Raw genomic sequence first — 19035 nt, forward strand, 5'->3', positions numbered from 1 at the left:
CCACAAGGACAATGTTTGTCTCTCTAGTGCTCTTTGGGTATTTAACTTTTCAAACCTGCTCTTATAATTTGGAAGGAGGGTATTTTTACAATACAGAGACAAAATCACCAGATGTCACATCTGTGCCTTTTCCAAACTGGAATTCTGAATATTCCAGGAGCATTTTCACTTATTTCATATAACACCATTTAATTTGGTTTAGTGAACAGTTTCTATTACAGATTTATGACTTATGTTTTCGACCTGTCCTTTAGCCATGTAGTGCCTCCTCTCCTTAGGATGAATTGTAGTAACTTTGGTAATCCTTTGCTTTTTCACCTAGTGAATCATCAGGTCAAATTTCTCCAATTGGTTTGGTTCGTGCCAAATACTAATGAATTTCCCATCACCCCTAAACTTAGATGGTGAACATGGTAAAGATTATACCTTCTCAACATCAGCATGTTAGCCTTATTATTGTGAGCATGTTAGCATTTAGCTCAAAGCACGGCTATTACAGAGCCACCACCATGAATATAGACTTGTAGGGCCCTATTTTGATCGTGGGTGATGGGCGTCTCCTAGCACACCTGCTGTTTTGGTTCATTTATGTGCAGCAGTGCAAAGTGCAAACAGGCTGGTGAAGGTAAACATATATCAGAGGGTGTGGTGATCAACAAATATGCTCTCAGCCAGTCACATCACTTGTCTCATTTCTGTGAAACAGCTGTGCCAATCACAGCGATGCATGATGACAACAACTCAAAGTGAAGAATCAGCTTCTCCAGGAAATCATGTTTTTGTCTGTATGCTGTAGAACGATGTGAACACACAGCACCACAAATCTGCAGCCAGAGGAAGATGGTGTGAGGTTTTTATTTTTACAGTTAATTAGCTTAATGATGATAGAAACAAATAATGAGAAATCAGAATCAGAAAGACTTTATTGATCGGGGGAGGGGATTATACAGTGCCCCCATTCAAGAGTAGAAAGTAGCATACATTTAGAAATGAGAGTATGCATAAAAATAAGATATAAAAGATAAGAAATAAAAAAAAATCACATTTACAATATTTAAGTGAAAAATAAAAGTAAAAAATAATTTAAAGAAGAATAATTAAAAGAATTTAAAGAAGAAATAATGAGGTAGTATATGGCAGGTGAAGCAGGTCCAGATTTCCAGTCTGTTTCTTCTGAGTGTCTGACACTCAGAGGGAGCAGTTGAACAGTTTGATGGCCACAGGCAGGAATGATTTCCTGTGGTGCTCAGTTGTACATTTGGGAGGAATGAGTCTCCCACTGAAGGTGCTCTTGTCTTGCCTGGCCAGTACATCATGCAGAGGATGTGAGACATTGTCAGAGATGACCCGTAGCTTGGATTGGACAGCATCCTCCTCTCTGCCACAACCGTCAGAGTCCAGCCCCCCCCCCCCACGTCATTGGCCTTGAGGATCAGTTTGTTGAGTCTGTTGGAGTCCGCCACCCTCAGCCTGCTGCCCCAGCATGCAACAGCATAGAGGATAGCACTGGCCACCACAGACTCATAAATAAATAGTTTGGTTTAGCAGTTTATATGATCAATCAGTCATAATTCTATATTTCATGTAAATGTTTACATCACATCTTAAAATGTGACACAGCAGGTTTTTCTTTGTAATGCATATTAAGAAAATAACATGAAACTGATTTCTTTTTTTCTTTGTAGAAAAGCTGGAAAGGAGGCTGTGATGCACAGAACTGATGAGCCCCGGTATCCGACGTCTCCTGCATAAATGGGTAGGATGACGAGTTATAGTGGACCCAAGTTACTTATTTGCAGCCTGGTGTTGTTGCATGTAATGAAGGTAAACACAGTGGATGGCAGTGCATAATGGCACTGCACGGCAATGCCGATTTATTAACATATGTGTCGTGCTGCCTTCAGATGGCTGCAGGGATTTAAAGAACTGAAGGAGAAGCTTTTCACACAGTATAAAGCAGCTGTGGATAACAGATACTGTAAGAATCAACTATTTTAATTTACAGATCAATGCAGACCGCTTTACCAGCGTTCCTGCTTTCACCACATTAAAAGTTATTTTACAGTGCCAATTTAAACACATCTCCTCTGCCTGGAGAGTGTTTATTGACATTGTAAACATGATTGCCTTACTTATGCGCGTTTGCTCCAAGTATTTAGTTTACAAAATCACAGTTGAGTGACATTGCACCAGAAACAGACTTGGTTCTGAGACGTATTTTTTCAGTGCAACATCAAAGACACATTTTCCACCAAAATACCAACAACTTGCTTTGCACTGCTTCATTTGAATGAACCTCCCACCTGTGTGTGTGCCTCTCCCACCTGTGCACTGTGCACTCAGTGCTGGCCACCAAAAAACCTCATCACAGATGGGCAAAGCGAATTTCAAGGTCAGGAAAATACCAAACTGTCACAGTGCTACTTGCGCTGGTTGTTGCGCTCCCGCAAATAAAGGGCCTTTCGTCCTGCTCCTACTATGCTTTCTCTGCCTCCTTCACTGACTTTTATGCCTGTGGGGGTTGATGTAAAATGACTGTGCTGATATGTTGGCCAGGACTTTCTCGAAAAAGAGATTTACATCTCAAGAGACAACCCAGGTCAAACAAATCAAAATGATTGGTGACCATATGGTCATATGTTGGTTAAACACATGCTGAGACAGTTGGAGAGGTTTCTGCTGGGCTTACAGCACTGTGTGTGTGACTGTGAAGACGTATGCTGGATACAAAAATACAGGAGTATACAGAATACAAAAGTAAACCTGCCTTTTCCTCATTATGTATCAGTGCTTTAGGACATTACAAACATTAACATATGGTAGTTGATTTAGTTGGAATGGTTGCTAGCCTTACAGTGATCACAGACTGGAGGTCAGTGATTACTGACCTTTAATTACCAACTACATGCCAAGTGAATGAATATTTGTCCTGTGCAGATAAGGTGGTTTTTTCTCTATCTACATTTCCTGGATGTGAAAAGAAGCTTGTTTTGCCTGATCAAAGAACTATGAGAGACAAGTGAGATGGTGGTTTCTCTCAGATCTTCACTCCACCCCGTCTTCCTCGGCTGGTAGAAGCTGGGGGAATTGATTACACGGAGCAGGAGCACTTTGTCAGGCCTGAATGCATTTTTCACAATGTGTTGCTAGGAACAAAGGGACACTGTTAAAGCTTTCGTAACACCCTCTAAAACTTTTGATTTCCCTCTCGGTTGAGCAGAATGCGGCAGGAAGACGGCGATTTAAAATTAATTGGCACTGTGTCAGCGGCGTATTTACATTTTGTTCTTTTAAACATGCAATTAATTACAAGAGATGAAGAAATCTGCAGAGAGATGAGATGCGTTGTATTGGTTGCCCTCCTCCCTGCAGACTTGTGCTCTGAGGGAGTGTAGGCAGGCTTGCCAATTAACCACAGACTAAAAAAGACCCCAAACTCCCATGTTTCAGCAGGTAAAAAAAGGCTCAAATTTTAAGAGCCTGGCAGGAGATGTAACAGACAGACAGTAGCATGTGGTTTGCATACTCTTGTGCTTCAAGCTACAGTAGGAAGATGTAACAAAAATGTTCTCTTTCAAGAGTTTTGTAACTCCAGGAAACTACTGCAAATTGGGTGCAGGGAAGGCATAAACTGTAAGTGCTGTATGCAACAAGCTAAGGGCCCCGATTCTTCTGCTTTTATCGCCAAATGAGCTTTTCTTCAATGTATATGACTGAACCAGGGAAAAGTGTCAGTAGTCACCCTCATAAAGTCTGTCTGGCATTCATCATTATCATCATCAAGGGAGCAGTTACATTGACATCCCGCAGTTTTCCCTGTCTAGACTCTTGGACTATTTATATCACTGGGATTAACGAAACACAGTAGGCTACACATTCAGTAAAAGAAATGTGGCAATGAAGCATCGGTGTCTGGCAAAATGTCCTCGTTGATATGTTGATTTCTTTAAGCGCATGCTTTTTTTATGTTTTGATTTAACTCTGGAGTCATAAATTTCAATTGCAAATGCTTTTTTTCCTCCAGCATCTTTGGACAAATGTGTCTCCAGTTTTTTCTCTCCCCCTTGGGATGCAACTAATAATCCATATAGTTCCTCCGGTCGCTGGCCCCCCCAGACTTTCACAGAGAGACCCATGTCACAACAAAGCAAGGGTTAGGCTATCACATTCCTTTAATGCTAAAACACAAAGTGAAGCTGTCAGAAATGCCCTGAGGCAAAATAAGGAGTATTTTTGTTCCTGCCCCCCCCCCACACCCCCCCCCCACACCCCATTGGATACAAACGCGGCAACAGCACCCAGGAGTTGCTGCAGAGCTTCTTTAAAAGCAACATATGCTTTTGTACTGGAAATACATTAGTCATAATGGGAAGGGAAGGGATGGAGGAGGGCAATTGAAGTTTGGCAATAACATCTCAAATGCCCCACATTTCCACTCTAGCAGTAAGTACGGAAAAGTTTGAGAAGAAAGAGGAAGTTTGATGTAAGAATATAAAAAGGAATAATGCTAGATACCTCGGGAGCTTGCTCGCTTCGCGCATTCCTGTGAAGACCAAAGAGGGCCTTTTAAAAAGCTTGTATAATTGATTCCACCCAGAGGTAACCCAAGGCAATCACCTACCTCACCAAAAGCGAACACTAAAGCCCTGTGTAAAGACAGCCTGTTTTTGTGCCATGCTATTGCTCTGCAGTCCCTGCCATCTTTTTTTATTGGAGCTTTCATCTGCGAGTGTGAATAACTGCGAAGTGAGGCAAAGCTGAATAAACACTGTCTGAATAGGTGATTGATGGATCAATTTGGGTCCCTCGTTTCCTCGTGCTGGTGGTGGCATTCACATTGATTATGTTGCCTGTGGTCGCTGGCCAAAATACAGTCCTTGAAATGAGTATGTCTGTTGGAAAACGTCCAGCGCTGCCTCAGCCAAACAGATGGCTCCCAATGCTGCAGTCATATCCATATTAATGGCATGATTACAATGCATTACAATCGAGAGATCTTGTCATTAACGTTGTGATTTAAAAAGCAATTATGGGTTTTGATTATCTACCGCCGCAGCTTTAAGGTGTGTGTGTGTGTGTGTGTGTGTGTGTGTGTGTTGCTTTGCCGGTGGGCCTGTAGAGATGGCAGATTGATTCCTCAGCTGAGGACTGTGTTCAGCCTTCTGACTGACTGACATGTAATGAGCTGAAATGGCTTTTGCATAACGATGGAAGGGAGCAGGGTCGAAGGGTTAGTGTGGGAAATATGAAGATGGTCATAAATGCATTATTGTTGGTGAGAATGGATGTTCAGGTGTGTGTGTGTGTGTGTGTGTGTGTGTGTTTGTGTGTGCATGTGCTGAGCAGACTAAAGTATCAGTCTAGCAGGTTATGTCCAGTCCTTTTCTTTGCTTCAGGTCATCAATTGCGGAAATACTAAACTAAGGAAATGGTACCTGTTCAGCGTACATATAAGATTAGAAACCTCCTTGATTGGTTACAGCACTGCAAAATAATTCAAAAAGAAAAATCACCCAAAAGCACTTTAATACTGTCCCAGCTGTACCTGTTGGTGTGTTGACAGGGATTTACTTTGGCTTTGGTGGGTGGATTGTGTATTTTTTTGCTTTCATATTCCTAGATTGCTAGAGGAAAACACAGAAGGCATCACTTTCACGTGGAATATGTCCGATAAGTCCTCATTTGGTTTAGGTGTCAATCCCTTAAAATCAAACAGCAAGGCCCTCCCACTAGATTGGTAATTTGTAGCCACGTCTGTTGGTCAGTCCAGACTCTAACATGTCAACAACTACGTGACTGCATCTTGTATGGTTGTGATGCTATCATATTGACAAAACCTGTCCACAGACAGACATGTAAACACCTGGAAAAGTACTAAAAACGTCTTTTGTGGTAGTTCCCGCTACAGTAGGTGTCTCTACGTTTTGCCATGATGACACACACACACAGACTCACAATGTGAAAACAATACGAGCCACACACTGCCGTGGCTTGTAATCAATCCCTTGCACCAAGAAATCTCCCCCGATGAATAAGGGCTAAATGGAGAAAAGTGAAAATCAGACAGTGTTGCTCTTCTAAAGCATGTGCTAGTTTAAGGTTGTGTTTGTAAAGGGCAACGTTGTCTTCCCTGATGAAGAGAAACAGACGGATAGTGTGTAAAAATTTGATCCCATCTCCTACCTCCGCTCTGTTATTACATCAGGTGTGAAATCCTTCCCTGCTCACACAGGAGAACCAAGCGGGCGTGCTCAGCTGTGAAATTGTATCTTTTCTGCTTCGTCCGCCACCTCCACCAGCACTTTTAGCAGTCCTCCGACAGGATGGAAAAACGCGTTTTTCCTTGGTTTAAAAAAATGCAGTGCTTCCTGTTGTGAGGTGAAGCCGTTTGGCTCCACAGCTGAATTATCATGTGCCTTCTTCTGCGCGGCTCTGTCAGCTAATAATGAAGGGATCAGAAACCCCAGAAACACCTTGACACGGCAGCAGTACAATGGCTGTACGCTGCTGTCACGAGCCGAGAGAGCTGATTTCTCACATTACCGGGCGACTCAGCTAATGTCGTCTAGTAAGAGCACTCAGAGGAAATGAAAGCACGACAAAAAGGTGCCATCTGTTAACATTACAAGGTAGCCTGAGCACATTTTTAAGTGCACTCTGCGATGTTGAGTTGGTGCTTGGGGCCTGCTTGCTTAATTCTACGCAGGTCCTCTGTGGCTTCTCCCGTGTCTTGACAGTGATGCCCTATTTTCTCTGTGGCTTCCCCTGTGAGAACAGATTGCTCTTCCACACCTCTCAACACTGCCAGGGGGGCAAGAGAGCAGCAGTTTTCCTGGAGCTTTATGGCTCATACGGTGCTGGCCTGAATGATGACCTGTCACAGTGCTGGAATACATAAACCAGAGGGCTCCTCCTCACATGCCACAGACTTCATTAGCTTTTACTCATTCAGAATACACTAGCTTTAAATCACATTTGTGCTAATTGCATCAGGGATTGTAGGAGACTTTGTCACATCGTCAGTTAAATCCTAAAGATTTCAGTCCTGGTTGATTTGACGACACCCGGGGTCACTGGTGGTAACAGCAGGTGCGGTTTAATGCTCAGAATTCTGAGTGAAGCAACAATTGCTCTTCTGATGTATCAGTTTACAGTGCAGCCAAACAAACCCATACGTTATTTTAATAAAGACATAATTCAATAACTGGCCTTGTTCCGTGATGCCATGAGCAACCACGATCTGATTTCATGCTGCGCACAGTGTGAGTAGTTTTCCACACAATAGCAGGGCACAGTAAAAGGGAGGTGTCGCGTACAGCTCTTCATCTAACAGCTCACTGTGGCTGTTCCACTACGCCCTGCAATATTTAAAACTGATCAGCTGTCAAGAAACCCTGTGCAGGATTGGCGGACCCCGCCACTAACAATGAAAATTATGGAGTGTAAATACACTGAATGGCTATTGCTGAGAAAATGGCAACCATAAAAAGTATCAAAAACACATTTGGTTTCATGAAAATCTTATATATTATTATAGCAGCAGGAGTGCTTCAAAAGTGCTTCATTTTTGATTTTGACATAAAAAACATACTAGAGCTGACATTTGTGTTAATAATTTGCTCTCGTTTTTGTTTGTAATAAATAAATGTGCAGTACTTTTACAGTAGAACTGTTAAGAGGTTTTGAATGTAATGTCTGAAAGTATAAAAAATAATTTGGGGGGCGCCAGGGGAAGCTGGAACTCAGGCACCGAATGCTGTCTTGGTCTTTAGGTCACCTGTCCTGTATAAACCAACACAAGCTGCAGTTGTTCAGGAATTATCAACAGGTCAAAGTCATTACTGACATTTGTGTTATTATTTTTTTAATTGACATTATGTCAGTATTTGAGTGCATTAATTGTTTCAGTAAGAATTATGGCAAACATGGCATTTTTGTTTTTCTGTGGTGATGGTTCACCAGCACTCAAACTGAGGTTCAACCTCAAGCATGGATCATTATTATCGCTTGTCTGATTTACTACCTTGAATGATTTTCAAAGTGTGAGCTTATCCCAGTGGTGTCTTTCTCATGTGTGATTTACTTCCTCTGCAGCACAAAATGTTGGTGGAAAAACTGCGTGCAATAATTCATTCCCCGTGAAAATGTTTCTGCAGATCTGTCCTGCCAATGAAAAATGATATTCTAGCTCTTTAAAAAATATGGTAATAACACTAGTGAGGGCATTTTTATGTGACTGATTATAGGAGCAATGGTAACTCATTATGTAAAGGCTGAGTACTGCAGGCTGCACCAAATGCCCATAATCCCAGTAAAAAGAAGAGGATTACATCAATTAGTGAAGATGTTAATAGAAAGATGAAATGTAGCAGATTATTACTTAACTGGAAAATAACTAAAAAATATCTCTGACCAAGCACATATTTTGATAGCGCACCCTTGCCAGTAACTATATATTTGGAATCATCTCAACAGGCAACATGATCGCCAAACTCTTTACAACAGAATGGTGTTTCCCCTCCAGCAGCCCTCAGTGTAGTGAGGCTGACAGTGGGAACGCCTGCAGAATAAATTAGCAGGACTGTGGGGAGAGCCAGAGAAAAGACAAAGCCCTCCAATATGATCTCTGAGGACCCCCGCAGCAATCCACTGTTCTCCTCCTGCCATTGCCATTACTGACACTATTGATTATGGCCCTGGGAGTGATGATAGCATTCGGCTCTCCCCCTCCAGCGGAAGCCACAATCATGCCGCCGTGTTTCCCAAATGATAGACTGTCTCGGAAATGAAAGAGGAGGTGAGGGCTGGAGAGAGAGAGAGAGAGAGAGAGAGAGAGAGATAAGAGTGATTGAGAGAGATAGGAGGGGGTGGCGGTGGGAATGGAGGCTGTTGGGGGGGGGGGGGGGGGGGGGTGATATGGCTCGGTTAGTTTTTCATAGCAGCTAAGGAATGTAATGCTCCTGTTGGCCGTATTAAAACACAGGGGCACGGTGTCAGAGTTGTGTCGGAGGCAGCGGGGCCTCGGTGGAAACATGAAAATGGCGTAATTGCCTCTTTGCCTGTTTGAATTGCTAACAAGGGAGCCTGACATTTTCAAATGCTCCTGATTGCGGAGAGCTCAGGACACCCAGGCAGCCGTGGCTTTTATGTTATGGGTTGCTTTTAAATGAGACAGGGGACAGCCTGCTTGTGCATATGGAGAGAATAAAAAAAAACAACTGAAATATCATCTGGAATGTCTACATAAACAGGAGTGGGAAGTTTTCATCTCTGTTAGGACACACACACACTGCACGTCACACGCCAGGTGGCTCCTTGATTTAATTAGCACAGCGGAGCTCCAATTAGCTGCAATAGTAAATCAGATAGTGCTTTTCATCATAGCCCTGAGCTGATAGGCCCAGTAGGACCTTATTCTCTGCCTCCTCCAGGAAAGACAGTGCATCACAGTCGGCCGTGAGTGGAGGATTATAGAGGGATTATAAGTAGACTTTACTGCTTCAAACCACTTCCATATCTGGGTCTTTGTCTTTGACCTGCAGCGAAGAGACTCAGTCCCAACAGAGAGAATGTGAGTGTTAAACTAAATCACCTTTGGTTGGTTGCTCTACTGTAAGTTAGGTTTGTAGCTGTGACCTGGATGCTACATTCTGTATATACTCTGCCCTGATAGTTGAGATAACAAGAATAAAGTACAAAGGATTTTTGAGCGTGAACACTCTTGTTCAGTGTTAACCTGTTTCATATTCACAGTGGTATTACCACTACTTTCCATTCCCCCTAGTATTACACCTGTGCATGCTTTTTATCTGTAGTCTGTGTAATATATCTGTGTGCTCTGCTGCTGCTGTCTCATCTTACATTCTCAATTGAATCTTATAATACGATTGAAAATGAAATCTTATCTCTTACCTTATCTTATCTTATCTTGAGATATCGCAACTGTTTTCTAGAGTTTATAGTCAAATAACACACCTATCAGAATGGATACGGTAACTACCACCAAATGTCATAATTGGTTTATGTAAATTGGACTGCCAGACTTACAATTTTTTCTATGACACTATTTGAACAATCCTGCATGATTGCAGACATGGCAACAATTAATTCTCTGCTCAGTACTATGGCCTCAGACTTGGAGGTGCCGACCTTCATCACAACCACTTACCACGCAGCTGCAAACCTCCCCAGTGTGTGTTGGAGGTCACCTTCTGTTGAAGCCAGCAGGTATACATCATTGGCAAACATAACAGACATAATCCTGTGTCCACCAAACTGGACGCTCTCTATTCCTTGGCTGCATCTCAAGATGCTGCCGCTGAATATCACTAGCAGACATTTCAAGGCTTCCTCTATCATTACCATTTTAAACATTACTGTATCAGCCATGGGTTATTCCCTCAAGTAAGGCCTGCAGGATTACAGAAAGCATTTATTAAGGGCTCAGAATGTCTGTGAGAGGGCCCTCATGCACACTGCTAAGTCCTCATGATCTTGTAGGAAACACTTGAAATGGGTTTGTTTCTGAAGGAAGACTGGGATTAGACCTGTGTGCCTTGCTCAAGAGCACCTTGCAGATGTTTGTTGCGGTTTTTCCCATGTCTGGATTGAAACCACAACCCATTTGACGGGAATGCAGTTGTAGGAAAGACAGGACAGTTTGAGATAGATCTGAAACTGGAGTCCTCACAGCATGAGACTTGACTGTTAGTCCAGTTGAGGTTTGAGTGACAGCTCAGTGTGTTGTCGAGTAGCTTTGGAGACATACTGAGACATACTGACAGTGTGCCACACACACACAAAGGGTAACTGTCTTCCAGTTAAATCAGCGATAGCAAGGTTTTTCACACCTGATTGAGCTGCCAGCACCTTGAAATGTGTGTGTGTGTGTGTGTGTGTGTGTGTGTAATTGAATTCAGGGACCTTGGCGCAATGAGACAGTGTTCACGGTCTCTGTAACCCTGCACCGTGTTTATCGTTATGAATCAGGCCGGCGTGTAATTGCTATTTTGACACAGATGTCGCGGCACCGACTTTCTCTGATTCCCTTCATCCACACTTATTTTGTTCATATTTTCATACCTCAAGGCCCGTAGTTCTGATGCGGAAAAGCAATATGGCTGGGGAAACACACTAACATGACAAATGTGACCTTTTTGAACAGATTATATTATTATGGAGCTGTGTATCAATGATGTTTTACTCAGGCAAGGGGTTGCTGTGACATGTAAATGTACTTGTGGAACTTGTTCATGAGAGACGTTGCGTGTTCATTTATATACTGCATAAATACATAGACAATTATACTAAAATCGATAGGATTTATCTTCTGGGGACCTTGAATATCCACAGCAAATTTCATGGAGATCTGGCCATTAGTTTTCAAGCTGCCTTATCAAGGTTTACAAAGGTAATATTTTTGTATGTTATTTTCTCAACAACACTAGTGGAACGAACTGCCATATATTGCTAGAGAATTCCTGAGCCAAGTGTAAGGAAGGAAAGAGGTGGAATCATGGATTTGATTTGCTTTTTCAAGAGACCAAATATGAAGCTTACAGCTGGAGTGCGGGACTATTACATATAAATTAACATCCATTACATTCAATCCCTTGCCAAACAACTTAATGCCATGCTGATTAAGACTGTCACTGCTTAGGTAAATCTCTGTGTATTTCACAGTATACTAGAGTTTTTAAATCTGGTGTCTGTGGTGACATTCACACAGGTGCACCAGTAGCGATGCGTTTTATGTCAACCGGCGATGTAGTGGGCTACCGCCATGTCTACAGCAGAGCCACGTAGACACAGAGTCAGTGTCAAGGACGTTTTATGTAGACTTCAGATAGTTCCAGGAAGTAGGAAATATAATACATCCATGGTCCAAATAGAGAGACAGATTTTTGGTAATTAGTTAGAGAACGGAGTTGACACAACTCTCCCTCTACATGGCTCTGGGCTACGGAAAAACCTGTAGGCATACGCCACAAGGGGGAGACAGAAGTTCCGCACTCCAGCTTTAATGACATGTTACAATTAAAGTTTTGCACATAAAGTGCATGCATGAACAAGTGTGTGTGTGCTGTCCACCTTCTCATCCACAGCTGCAGAGCCAGCAAGGCCCATCAAAGGACCAGATGAAAGGCTGACCCAGAGAGCTCAGCTCAACTCTCCAATCCAATCACTGACATATGCTGGTGAAGGCCAAGCAGATGGAGGACGGCCTGGAAAGGTAGCGATGAGTGTGTGTGATGGTGTGTGGGAGGCACAGTCGGGGCTTGATCCGGAGGACTTCAGTGTGACTTAAACCTCTCTCTGAGTTTTATATGTGCATTTTCATACACACCTGCTACACTGCTGTGTGGTTCCAGATGTTCTGCTTTGCATGTGTGCAACGCTCTAATGAGGGCCGCTGCTGTTTTCCTGTCAGTGACCGAGTGAAGAAATGAAGTGGTTGTTAGTGTCTCACTACCAGTCACAAATAAATAAAAACTCTGACCAGAAAGAGAATGTGAGAGGGTTACAGACGAGGAATTTGTTTATTATTTGCTGATGATCCCATTTTCAAAGGGCTTCAGTAGAGTTTGATAGATTTATTTTAGCTAAATGTCATGTTTTGTGTCGATCCCCCAAATTGAATTCACCAGTCCTCCAATATATATCACAAAATAAGTAATATGTTGTTGCCCTCTGAATTGACCCATGTGAGAATTTTCTCATCTAGCGCCTCGAGCGTTGCGTTAGCTGGTGATATTACAGACAGAAGTGTATGCTTTGTCGCTTGCTAAGGTGGTAGCTGAGGAAGATTGTTTGGTGGGCTCGGCTGCATGCTGCCAGTGATGGTAACCTGATAATTAGCTTAACATGTTTGTAGCTGGTAACAGTTGTGTCTTTTGTTTTGCTGCGCTATAAAACTTCAAGCTACTTCCAAGTTTTCACTGAAACTATCATTAGTACAGTCACAAGTCACAAGAAGTCACTGATCAGACAAATGTAAGAGAATTCACACAGAATATGTCCTCGCTGGTTATTCCTCATTGTTGTGATGCCCACTGAAATGAGGACTCCCACCTAGTCCTCACTGTATTGAGAGTTAAAAGAAGTTGGCAAACTTTTTATGAAACACTTCCAAAATCTGTGTGAATATAAAATTTTATTGTCCGAATGAGAGTCATAGTCAGGTTGTAAAATGTGATGTGATTTCTCGGATAATACACATTAATATGAATGATGGCTGGTCAGTGCCATTAAATGTCCATCTGACAGGAGAGGGTGGGAGGAAATGGAAGATGTGAGGAGATTAGATGAGAAGAGTTAGAGTGAAAAATGGGCCGTTATGAGCAATACTGTTACCATGTAAAGTAGTAGATTGACAAAGATGGATGTCCCGTAGTTCCCTGCTGTCCAATATATCACCAGGGGCTGGCTTTGTCCTTCACTGTAAGCCCTGAAGTACAGTCTTCCTCAAAGAGTTGGTAGAAAGTTCAGGAATGTCACTCAACTCACATTGTATCCTATAAAAATATCAGTTAGTTGAACAACTTTTCTTGATTTATTGATGTTTTATATGCTTTTCCGTGTTTAGCAAGTCCTGGCACTGATTTTTGAAAATGCTGTTTTCCTCGATTCCCATAATTTCTGCTGAACCTGCAGCTCCTCTGCAGGAAGGTCTGTTTTCCATTTGCTTCCCAAAACCCATATTTAGACAGATTTGTTCCCCTAAAAGCTATTTTTCTGTGAACAGATTATATTTTGATTAGACATCGTTTCCCTTTTTGCAGAAGTGAGCTGGCACAGGAATGGCATCTAACTTTTTCTTGTGGTGGGAACCACAGTGTGCTCTCGTTCAGTTTATTACCTACCTCTTGGCTTTCTCAATTTCTTGGAATCCACTTTTGCAGTGTTAAACATGATTTCCTGTGTTTAGTTTTTTTTTCTTCTTCTGTTAAATTCTGTGGTTTTGTTGCAAGGCGCTGCACTTCCAGGGACAAGTTTTTCCTCCGCAAATTTCAGTTTTTATCATAAAGGCATTTAAGGTAATTATTACCAATTTATCTTGACACACAAGGGACTGGAACTGTTTTCTCTAAGAGTGGCAGCCATCCTGTGACACACCCTTGTATCTTAACATACCCAGTAACATCTTAACTAATGCAATCTCATTAAAGCCAGACGCAGCGGCTGCTGGCTTCCTCAGCTGAGTCTGACTGTGCTCTAGGCATATAAAGATGAAGGATGCTAGATTACAACAGCTGAACACACTGAGGCTAAAACTTTCAGATGAACAGACAAGGCTGAGGATAATCACATCTGTGGCTACTTCTATTTACATAGCTATCCATCTTTGATAGCAGAACCACAGCTTTGTTTTGACCAGAAGGAGTGGAAAAGCTTCTCTATCAAACACAACAGTTGCTCTCTAAACACAACCAATTAGGATGACGGATGACTTGCGCCTCGGCAAGCATCCCACGAGAGACATGAACATACAACTCGAATAACAACACAAACAAAGAAAAACAAAGAACGACATCAGAGAGCAAAGTGGAATATTTTTCATCCTGGGAATTTTGGTGCTTTGATTCCCTCCCCTTGGTCGATTGTTCTTTATCACGCCTGACACTCTGTTCTATTTGAGGAGATTTGTAGTGCGGGTTTTGATGCATAATGGATGGGGGCTGACTCGGAGCAGTGCCTTGTGGGAAGATGGAGGAGAGCTAGTGAGGGCGTGCCGCTGTTGCTGATTGCTTCTTATTGAGCCCAGGCGCCCTTGGGATCGGCGTTATGAAGCGCTCAGCATGCAGAAGCACTGTACTGTGTCATGCCTCATGCTATGACCTACATGAGTTACATGCACTGTATCAACACTTTCTTACTGTGCCCACAAAAGAGTTCCTTCCCCTGATTTAGAATTCAGTAACGCACCATTATTGCCTTTAACTTCGCTGTCTTCCCGGGACGGCGACAGTCTCCTTGAAGAAATGAAACCGAGTTGTAAACAATGTCGAAATGAGCTCCAGGAAACCTCTTGTTGAGAGCGTCCCACAAATCTGTTAAGAAAACTCATTACTGAGAACTACTGAGAATTACCGGTGAAGAATCTGTTTAATGAGCACGCTTTACCCCGAGGACAGGATAGCAGAGGGATAGAGGAATCCTTATTGTTTCACTGATTCTGTACTTATAGATTCATATCGCAGGGGTCAAATGTTGCTTAGAGGTGGTTCAGGATGTATAACCTTACAGGCATTGCAATTCATCATCAACTCTCATTGTATTGTTTCTATTAAACTAATAATGTATGACATCTACATTCACCCAGGATGCATGAATTTGGTTTAATCTCCCAGCTTTACTTTGCTATCCCTCCAGCTGTTTCTTTTCTCATTTCTTTATCTTGCTCCTGTCCGCTTCCATTTTCCTACAAAGTGGTGTCTTTGTCGGAGCTGGCGTAACCTACACAAATACGTTTGAGCCCTGGCTCTGCTAAAAAAGGGAGTTATGTTCAGTGATGGCAAGAATTGATTTCCAATTTCCTCCACAATGACTGCATCATTTCCAGCGACTCAGGCAATTTGGCCTACATTACTGAGGCTGCCGGGGGCTGTAGATCAGGGTGACAGCTGTCTTCACCTGAGGCCCCGCTCACTGAGATCAGAGAGAGACATATTAACCCTCAGTCTTTTCACTGATGCTGCCTCGATCAGAAATTGGTCCTGTCCTTTAGAGAATTCAAGATTTGAACCGTTTCATGGACACATGCTTTTGTGTTTATATGTACAGTAAATGTTTCTGAGTGTGTCAGTGATGTTTTGTTTTAGCTTTTATATGATGTCTTTATTTGGTCTTCTTAAATACATTTCTTGCAGAGATTATTTATGTGTATATCTAGCACCTGTCAGCGGTAGTGGGCTTGTTGAGGGGAAAGGAGCTGGAAAACTAGCCTGCCAGGGTCTACTGATGGAATAAACACCCCCAGACAGACAACGCAATTCAGTGCAACACAGCTGCTAATGTTGTTTGGGGACACCTTACTGGGGAACATGAACTGGTATTGATTTTGGTAATGTTTTAACTGACCTCATTCTTCATTACAGAGAAGAGAATTTGTCACTTTTATGGACCATACAAACTCATTCTAAATGCCATAAAGTGTATATACCGTGTAAATAGTTGAACCATCTTGTGGGTATCCTGTAGATATCTCCCCAAGATGTTTAATATAAAATGAGTTTATTTTCACATTGGGACTTACGCATAGATCCCAAGGTTATGAGATGTTTTCTACACACGTGGGAAATATTTTGTAGGACCCACAGACCTTTGTAGAACAGCACCAGAAATACATGACTATGGTTTTTGATTATTCAAGAAAAAACTCCAGGATATTACATGTTGACAAAGGAGTCTTAATCAATAGATCATCGTATTATAAACTGGATACACAAGGTTAAAAGCTGCTCATATGTGTGTTATTGGAACTTTCACTCCACCTGTACCCATTGCAGTAAGCTCATATCTAAAGCTTAGCTCACTCACCTTTGCTCCTCTGGGCCCCTGGGTTTTTGATAAAAGTTTTAGCACTGAGGTTCTTATGCTGTATTGATTTGCTTTCTTTTTCAAACCTAGCCATCCCCCACAGGCAGGAAAATTGCTTCAGTCAAATCTACAGTCAACATCACCTCTTCACTACTTCACAGAATTAGATCAACTAAAGACCAGTCGGGGTTTTAAGCACATTGATCCCAGATTGGCAATTGACTCGCTGTTGTTGCAGAGCCAAATGTGTTGCATCAGCACTGCTTTTCACTGGCCTTCTCACTGATTTATGCAGTTTTAACATAAAGAGGTTGAAATACTGAAGCGAGATGTTGTGCTTCAACAGAGAAGAGAATTGTTATTTTTAGAGGTTGTGAATGCTAATTCAGTGTGTTTCTGAGAGTGCTTCATGGGGAGCGGTGACAGGTCCTGTGGCTGGAGGTGTGTGCATCAACAATCAGCCTCCAGCTGTCAGCTTTCCACCAACAAATGTCAAATTGTTAAGACAAGAGGGTCTGCCGATACACAGAAAGCACAAAAACATCCCCTGCCTGGATATCTTTTTGTATTTTTGTATCAGCCAAAACAACAAACAGACACAGATCACGCCACAGTGATCCAGGAGCCAGGGTCACTGTGCGCCAATTAGAAAGCCATCATCATTCAATTTACACCACACGTTACGTGTTAAATTGGGTCTCTATAAGGTGACAGTGGCTCCTAGGCGTGGTGTGAGAATGGAGCTTTATCATAGTGCTGGTGCAGAGGGATAAGTGGGAAGCCATTTGTTAGCTGTAATGCATTGCTCACAGCAGTTTTAATCAAAGAGCACCTTGTCCTTTTGACGAATGGTCTGGTGGAGGGGTGTTCAGCACTGAAACACTTTGTGGTTGTGTTAGATGGCAGGATGAAATTAGGGTTCAGTTACAGTGTATGCCTGTGAGGGTCTTTGATTTTTATTATTCTTAATTTCATGAGGGCATGAGAAAGTGCTGCAGTGTATCAGAGGTGCTGCTGCTTGAAAAAACAGCCTTAAGATATGACCATGCGTTGTGTAAAAGTTCAGAGAACATTTTGTAGGCCTACAGTCATGACACACGTTAGTCCAGCCACATAGTGAAACATTGAAATCTTAATATCAAGCAAATACATGAACATCACCACTGTTGTGAAGATTTTAGCTGCAGTATCTTTAATGCTCTTTTCAGCATTTTGAGTATGACAGTGAAATTGCTCTCCATTTCAAAACTTTTGTTCTCCTAAAGGAGATCAGTGTTTTTAGTTTTGGGACATTTAAAGGCTTCACATGGAATTATAATGATATGAGAGAGGGTTGTGATCCCCCCTGATGGACCACAAACAGAATGTGATATAATTAAACCAATCCCAAGACGGCTGTAGCTGTTTATAGAAAAATTCATTACCTGTTATTCAACTGGCAATCGGTTAATTTCAGTCAGAATTACAGAGATGCTTTAAATGCTCAAGACATTTTTGTGTCTTTGTGGAAGGTATTCTTCTTTTCTTTAAGTAATACAGTTGTTTTAGCCCCAACAGCATTACATATGGACTTAAACACACAGTTCAAAGGTTAGAGCCTCAGTTCGGTGCACGATTGCTATGGCATGAAATGAGTGATGACTGAAGTGCTTAGAAAAGAAACACAGAAAGCGATGGAGTCGATTTTTTAAAAGCTGGCTTATCAAACCATTTCTTTCAATCTCCTGTTCCCGCAAAGGCGCTGAGGTCTCCATTAAGTCCCCATCCATCCATGTAATATTCCAAATAGCTGAAAGTCTCTAATACTGTTGACTAATGAGTTGGCTAATCCAAAGCATGCGGTGAATCAATGTGGAAACCAGTGTCTGGATGAATGAGAAGCACTGCTCAGTGTCTGGGTGCTTTCTGGTGGCCCAGCCTGTGATTAAACTGAGGGAGGCGAGGGGGGGGGGGGGGGGGTTTAGAAAAAAATCAATAGTTGAATTCATCTGCCAGATCACAGGAATGTATTAGCGTTGTTAAACACATTCCACTTAAGGCAGCAGATGAGCGCTTTTCAGACACATAAAATGAGTCATCGTTCAAACCATCTTTTAGTAGTGTGTCTCCACTAGCCATTAAACGCTGCCAGACCGTCATTAAGCTGCGTCTCATTTCTTGTCAAATGGTCGTGTCGATGGCACTGATTCATAGCTGCAGACGTCTCAAAGGCTCTCAGCTGATGGGAAAGCACCAAAGGGTCTCATCAATTTAAAGTTAGGCCTTCAATGACCTTACCTTCCTCTGCCCCCTTCACATACACTTAGTGGACCGCCCACACACACACGCACTAGAAATTGGAGTCTAGAGCATATTAAAATTAGCATTATATACACAGAAAGCTTCAGGAGCGGCTTGCTCTAACTGAAGTCCCACAGGAAGATTTAGGGAATGATGTTTAATGTGAGCTTAAACAGTAACATTGCTACTCACAGGGATGAAATGCAAGGGAACCAT

This window comes from Enoplosus armatus, chromosome 13 (genome assembly GCF_043641665.1).
Source record: "Enoplosus armatus isolate fEnoArm2 chromosome 13, fEnoArm2.hap1, whole genome shotgun sequence".
NCBI lineage: Eukaryota > Metazoa > Chordata > Actinopteri > Centrarchiformes > Enoplosidae > Enoplosus > Enoplosus armatus.